Source organism: Monodon monoceros, unplaced genomic scaffold (genome assembly GCF_005190385.1).
Source record: "Monodon monoceros isolate NGI ecotype Baffin Bay Population unplaced genomic scaffold, NGI_Narwhal_1 Super_Scaffold_22, whole genome shotgun sequence".
NCBI lineage: Eukaryota > Metazoa > Chordata > Mammalia > Artiodactyla > Monodontidae > Monodon > Monodon monoceros.
In genome coordinates this window covers 83,818,919-83,826,492 of record NW_021703779.1, presented here as the reverse complement: position 1 = coordinate 83,826,492, position 7,574 = coordinate 83,818,919, and positions in this window count along the sequence as shown.

The following is a 7,574-nucleotide window of genomic DNA, read 5'->3' as shown; positions in this document are numbered from 1 at the left end:
GGTAAATGGGAGTGTTTCCATAATTTCTCTTTCAGATTTTTCATCATTTGTGTATAGGAATGCAAGAGATTTCTTTGCATTAATCTTGTATCCTGCTACTTTACCAAATTCATTGATTAGCTCTAGTAGTTTTCTGGTAGCACATTTAGGATTCTCTGTGTATAGTATCATGTCACCTGCAAACAGTGACAATTTTACTTCTTCTTTTCCAATTTGGATTCATTTTATTTATTTTTCTTCTCTGATTGCTGTGGCTAAAACTTCCAAAACTATGTTGAATAATAGTGGTGAGACTGGACAACCTTGTCTTGTTTCTGATCTTAGAGGAAATGGTTTCAGTGGAAATAAAAACAAAAATAAACAAATGGGACCTAATGAAACTTAAAAGCTTTTGCACAGCAAAGGAAAACGTACAAGACAAAAAGATAACGCTCAGAATGGGAGAAAATATTGGCAAATGAGGTAACTGACAAAGGATTAATCTCCAAATTTTACAAGCAGCTCAATATCAAAAAAATGAACAAGCCAATACAAAAATGGGCAGAAGACCTAAATAGACCTTTCTCCAAAGAAGATATACAGATTGCCAGCAAACACATGAAAGGATGGTCAACATCACTAATCATTAGAGAAATGCAAATCAAAACTACAATGAGATATCTCCTCACACTGGTCAGAATGGCCACCATCAAAATTCTACAAAAAATAAATGCTGGAGAGGGTGTGAAGAAAATGGAATCCTCTTACACTTTTGTTGGGAATGTAAATTGATACAGCCACTATGGAGAACAGTATGGAGGTTCCTTAAAAAAATACAAATAGAACTACCATATGACCCAGCAATCCCACTATTGGGCATATACCCTGAGAAAACCATAATTCAAAAAGTGTCATGTACTACAATGTTCATTACAGCTCTGTTTACAATAGCCAGGACATGGAAGCAACATAAATGTCCATCGACAGATGAATGGATAAAGAAGATATGGCACATATATACAATGGAATATTACTCAACCATGAAAAGAAACGAAACTGAGTTTTTGTAGTGAGATTGATAGACCTAGAGTCTGTCTTACAGAGTGAAGTAAGTCAGAAAGAGAAAAACAAATACTGTATGCTAACACATATATATGGAATCTAAAAAAAATAAAAAGGTTCTGAAGAACCTAGGGTACACAGGAATAAAGAGGCTGATGTAGAGAATGGACTTGAGGACACAAGGAGGGGGAATGGTAAGCTGGGACGAAGTGAGAGAGTGACATGGCCATATACACACTACCAAATGTAAAACAAATAGCTAGTGGGAAGCAGCCAGATAGCACAGGGAGATCAGCTCGTTGCTTTGTGACCATCTAGAGCAGTGGGATAGGGAGGGTGGGAGGGAGGTGCAAGAGGGAAGAGATATGGGGACATATGTATATGTGAAGCTGATTCACTTTGCTATAAAGCAGAAACTAACACACAATTGTAAAGCAATTATACTACAATAAAGGTGTTGAAAAAGAAAGAGAACAAATGAAACAAGGTTTTTTTGTAAGTGAATTTGGCTTGTGCATTCTTTAAAAACTGTGGAAGGTAATGGAGTGTGGGTGGAAGTGCAGCTGCATAATAATGTACAGGAAGAAAATGAAATTAAAACCCATTAAGGCTGGGAGCACCAAGGTGTCCATGGACCACACACCATTTAAAACAATAAATGTCAATAGAAACCAGAATGCAGAGGAAATCCTATTTATCTGTCACTAGCAGAAGAATATTGAATTATGTGGTGTGTTTCTTTAGCATGTTTTAAGTATGTTGGTGAAAAAATTGGTTCATAATATTTGTTTAGAAATGTATACCCATTCTTCAGAAACAATTTTTCCCAGAGTTAGTGATGCACTTTTTCAGAATTCGTTCATTTTCAAGAAAGGAAGTTGTTAATACATTTGGGCATCCAAGTGGGAAAGAAAATGAGTGATCTCTGATTATATGTAAAAATAATATGTAAAGTGTTAAGAGCACAGATTATTCAGCATCACACCAGGAGAAGAACTTTTAAATCGTTTTGATGATATCTTGAAACATTACAATGCAAGTCTAAAATGTAAATCATATGCTTAATAAAGGAATACGCATTTTGTTTGTAAATTCCACCAATTTTCATAGCAATCTTACTGATTTAGAATTCTTACAATGTAGGTTTCTAAAAGCATACTCTATAAAGGTAAAATTGTATGATTCTGGCTCCCAAAATCTATTTATATATACATTTTGTATTAAGAACAAACTAAATGAGGCTTGGCTAGGGAATTTTATATCTATCTAAATCTATCTATCTATCTATCTACCTGTCTATCTTTCTATCTATCTATGTATCCATCATCTATCTGTCTATTGAGAGAAAAACTTATGCAACTGCTTGTACACATTACTTACATGTTAAATCCAAAGGTCAGATGGAAGCCTCTAAGTTGCAGACATAACCTTTGATTTCCCACTTCATCCATTTTCTCTAGATTATGTCCGATCAGTCATTTGGGACAGTGTCAATTTGGAGGCAGACGCTTATTGACATATTGAAAAGAATATCTGAAAAATATGTCAAGGGAAAGGAAAATTTTATAAGCCTGAAGTAATAATAAGAAAAAGGGTGTTGACATTGTAATGATTATTTTAAAAAATCTGAGAAGTACTTTAAGAAAAAAGAATGTAGAAGAATCTATAGAGATCACTAAGAAGAGAAATTTTCAGAAAAAATTTTGGAAATAAAAATATTCTTCAATTTAAACTCTTTAATACAGTGTTTGCTATTTCTATTATTAATTGAAAATATCTGATATATATGTGAACAAATAAACATAATTTACTAACTTGAAGGAGCAAAAAATCTATTAACCCTGTTCAATATCTCAAAAATCCTTACTCAAATAATCACACATATCATGTTTGGCATGAAGTTGACTCATCTCTCATATCAAACCTGCATACCAGCCTGGGATTCTTCTACTGTGGTTGACCTAGTCAATCTGTTTTGATTATTTTTGCCTTGGTAGCTTATACTACAAATAATGTGATGTGCTTGAGATGTTCATTGACATAGACATGGAGTAGGCTCCCACAATCTTCCCTGAAATATATGAAATAGGATATATCAATTTTTATTTTCTAACACTGAAGGCAATCTATAGTGCTTAACAAAATCTAATATGAAATAAGCCTTTCATGAACTGGTCCTGAAAGTGTGAGTTATTGCAAGATTCAACAAGAAGCAAATCCATGGTTTAGAAAAATTATAAGAACCTGTCCTACTCAGACTATAGAACCAAACCATAGAGAGGAGTTCAAAATGATAATGTAGGGAGACTGTGATCTCATCTCCTTCCATGAACACACTGAACCCACAACTTGCATATAGAGCATATTCTCTTAAAAAAGATCTGAAGGCTGATTGTGTAGATGCTGCACATAGAAGTACCACATAGAAATGGGTAGGAAAAAGAGACACAATATCCATGGGAACCACAGCCCTGACTCTGCAGTAAGAATGGATATTGCTGAGGAACCTGAGTGCAGACTTGCTTATCCTGAGACACAGCAAAAGAACCCAGCAGTTTAAAGGGCACCTATATTATATGGGAAGAAAATCCTTTTAATAACACTAGAGACTTGCCAATCAGGCCGGGGACTTCTGGAACCCTCTTTGGAGTCAGAGTCTTTGGTGAGCAGCATGAATTGAGCTCCTCATGGGCTCCTCACAACCCATACCTGCTCCAGCTCCATCTACCACACCAGGGCAGCCTCAGGTACAGTGTTTCTCAGAGACTACCTCTGGCTCATGCCTGCTCCAGCTTAAGCTGGCCTGCCAAAGCTGCCAGGCATAAGCAATATACACAGTGGATGTTCCCACACAAGGGAACTCTTTCAATACCAGGAAAAGTAGATGTTTCACCTAACTCATAAAAACAAAAACTGAAAGTAAAACAAAATGAGGAGATAGAAGAATATGTTTCAAAAGAAAGAGCAGAAAAAATCCAGAAAAAATCCCTAATAACATAAAGATAAGGAATTTACCTAATAAAGTGTTCAAAGAAATGGTCATAAGAATGATCACCAGGCTTCCCTTGTGGTGCAGTGGTTGAGAGTCCTCCTGCCGATGCAGGGGGCACGGATTCGTGCCTCAGTCCAGGAAGTTCCCACATGCCATGGAGCGGCTGGGCCTGTGAGCCATGGCCACTGAGCCTGCGCATCTGGAGCCTGTGCTCCACAACGGGAGAGGTCACAATAGTGAGAGGCCCACATACCACAAAAAAAAAAAAAAAAAGAATGCTCACCAAACATGGGAGAAGAATGGAGGTACTGAGAATAAATTCAACAAATTCTTAAAAAATATAAGAACCAATCAGACCTGAGTACTATAATAACTGAAATAAAAAATACACTAGAGGGAATCAATATTAAATTAGATGACACAGAAGAACAGATAAGCAATCTGGAAGATAGAATAATAAATATAACCCAATCAGAACAGCAAGAAGGAAGAATTTTTTTTAATGAGGAGATCTTAAGAGACCTCTAAGACAACATCAAATGTACTAACATTTGCATTATAAGGGTCCCAGATAGAGAAGAGAGAGAGAGGGAGAGAAAGCTTATTTGAAGAAATAATCGCTGCAAAATTCTCTAACCTGAGGAAGGAAACAGACATACAGGTACAGGAAGCACAGACATTCCCAAACAAGATAAGCCCAAAAAAATTCACACTAAGACATATAATTAAAATGGCAGAAATTAATGATAGAGAGAACCAAAGTCAACAAGAGAAAAACAACTAGTTACATACAAAGGAAACCCTGTAAGACTATAAGCTGATTTTTCAGCAGAAAATTTATAGGCCAGAAGGAATTGGCAACATATATTTAAAGTGTTGAAAAAAAAAAACTTACAACCTATAATATTCTATCTGGCAAATTATCATTCAGAATTAAAGGAAAAATAGTTTCCCAGACAATAAAAATTAAAGAACTTCATCACCACTAAACTAGCTGTACAATAAATGTAAAGAAGGTCCTTTTAAGTGGAAAAGAAAAGGCCACAACTAGAAACAAGAAAATATATGAAAGGAAAAATCTCATCAGTAAAGGCAAATATATAGTATAGGCACAGTGAACCAATCACTTAAAAGCTAGTATGAAGGTTTAAAGACAAGAAATTGTACAATCAACTACAACAACAGTAATTAGTTAAGGGATATACAAAATAAAGAGGTATAAACTGTGACATCAAAAACAAAACTTGCATGAGGGGAGTAAAAATGTAGTACTTTTAGAATGGCTTCAAACCTAAGCATCTATAGTTTAAAATGGACAGCTATACATGCAGGTCGATATATATGAACCTCATGGTGACCACAAACCACAAACCTACAATGGATATACAAAAAACTAAAGAGAAAGGAATCCAAACATAACACTAAAGGAATCTACCAAACCACATGGGAAGAAACGAAGAGAAGACAGGAACAGATAAAAACAACCAGAAAACAATTAACAAAATGTAAATAAGTACATACCCACCAATAACTACTATGATGTAAGTGGACTAAATGCTCAAATCAAAAGACATAGAGTAATAGACATTCTGACAGGTGTGAGGTGATATCTCACTGTGATTTCAATTTGCATTTTCCTGATGATTAGTCACATGTGTCTGTTGGCCATCTGCATGTCCTCTTAGGAAAAATGTCTATTCAGGTCTTCTGCCCATTTTAAAATCAAGTTGTTTTTTGTTTGATTGTTTTGTTTTGTTTTTGATGTTGAGTTTTATGAGTTGTTTATATAGTTTGGATATTAACCCCTTATTGGCCATATCATTTGCAAATATTTCTCCAATTCTGCAGGTTGTATTTTCATTTTGTTGATGGTTTCCTTTGCTATACAAAAGCTTTAAAGTTTAATTAGGCCCCATTTGTTTACTTTTGTTTTTATTTCCTTTGTTTAGTAGATGGATCCAAAAAAATATTACTATGATTTATGTCAAAGAGTGTTCTGTTTCTGCCTATACAAAAGATTTTTGCTATACAAAAGCTTTTAAGTTTAATTAGGCCCCATTTGTTTACTTTTGTTTTTATGTCCATTTCTCTAGGAGGTGGGTCAAAAAGGATCTTGCTGTGATTTATGTTATAGAGTGTTCTGCCTATGTTTTCTAAGAGTTTGATAGTTTCTGACCTTACATTTAGGTCTTTAATCCATTTTGAGTTTATTTTTGTGTGTGGTGTCAGGGAATGTTCTAATTTCATTGTTTTACATGTCCCTGTCCAGTTTTCCCAGCACCACTTACTGAAGAGGCTGTCCTTTCTCCACTGTGCATTCCTGCCTCCTATATCAAAGATAAGGTACATGTAGAAGTATGAGATTAGATCACTCTATAACACCATACACACAAATAAGCTCAAAATGGATTAAAGACCTAAATGTATGGCCAGAAACTACCAAACTCTTAGAGGAAAACATAGGCAGAACACTCTATTACATAAATCACAGCAAGATCCTTTCTGACCCACCTCCTAGAGTAATGGAAATAAAAACAAAAATAAACAAATGGTACCTAATGAAACTTCAAAGCTTTTGCACAGCAAAGGAAACCATAAACAAGACCAAAAGACAACCCTCAGAATGGGAGAAAATATTTGCAAATGAAGCAACTGACAAAGGATTAATTTCCAAAATTTACAAGCAGTTCAGCAGCTCAATAACAAAAAAACAAACAACCTAATCCAAAATTCGGCAGAAGACATAGACATTTCTCCAAAGAAGATATACAGACTGCCAACAAACACATGAAAGAATGCTCAACATCATTAATTATTAGAGAAATGCAAATCAAAACTACAGTGTGATATCATCTCGCACCAGTCAGAATGGCCATCATCAAAAAAATCTAGAAACAATAAATGCTGGAGTGGTTGTGGAGAAAAGGGAACACTGCTGCACTGCTCATGGGAATGTGAATTGGTTCAGCCACTATGAAGAACAATATGGAGGTTCCTTAAAAAACTACAAATAGAACTATCATATGACCCAGCAATCCCACTATTAGGCATATACCCTGAGAAAACCATAATTCAAAAAGAGTCATGTACCAAAATGTTCATTGCAGCTCTAGTTACAATAGCCCAGAGATGGAAACAACCTAATTGCCCTTCATCAGATGAATGGATAAAGAAGATGTGGCACATATATACAATGGAATATTACTCAGCCATAAAAGAAACGACATTGAGTTATTTGTAATGAGGTGGATAGACCTAGAGTCTGTCATGCAGAGTGAAGTAAGTCAGAAAGAGAAAGACAAATACCGTATGCTAACACATATGTATGGAATTTAAGAAAAAAAATATCACGAAGAACCTTGGGGTAAGACAGGAATAAAGACACAGACCTACTAGAGAATGGACTTGAGGATATGGGGAGGGGGAAGGGTGAGCTGTGACAAAGCGAGAGAGAGGCACGGACATATATACACTACCAAATGTAAGGTAGATAGCTAGTGGGAACCAGCCACATAGAACAGGGAGAACAGCTCGGTGCTTT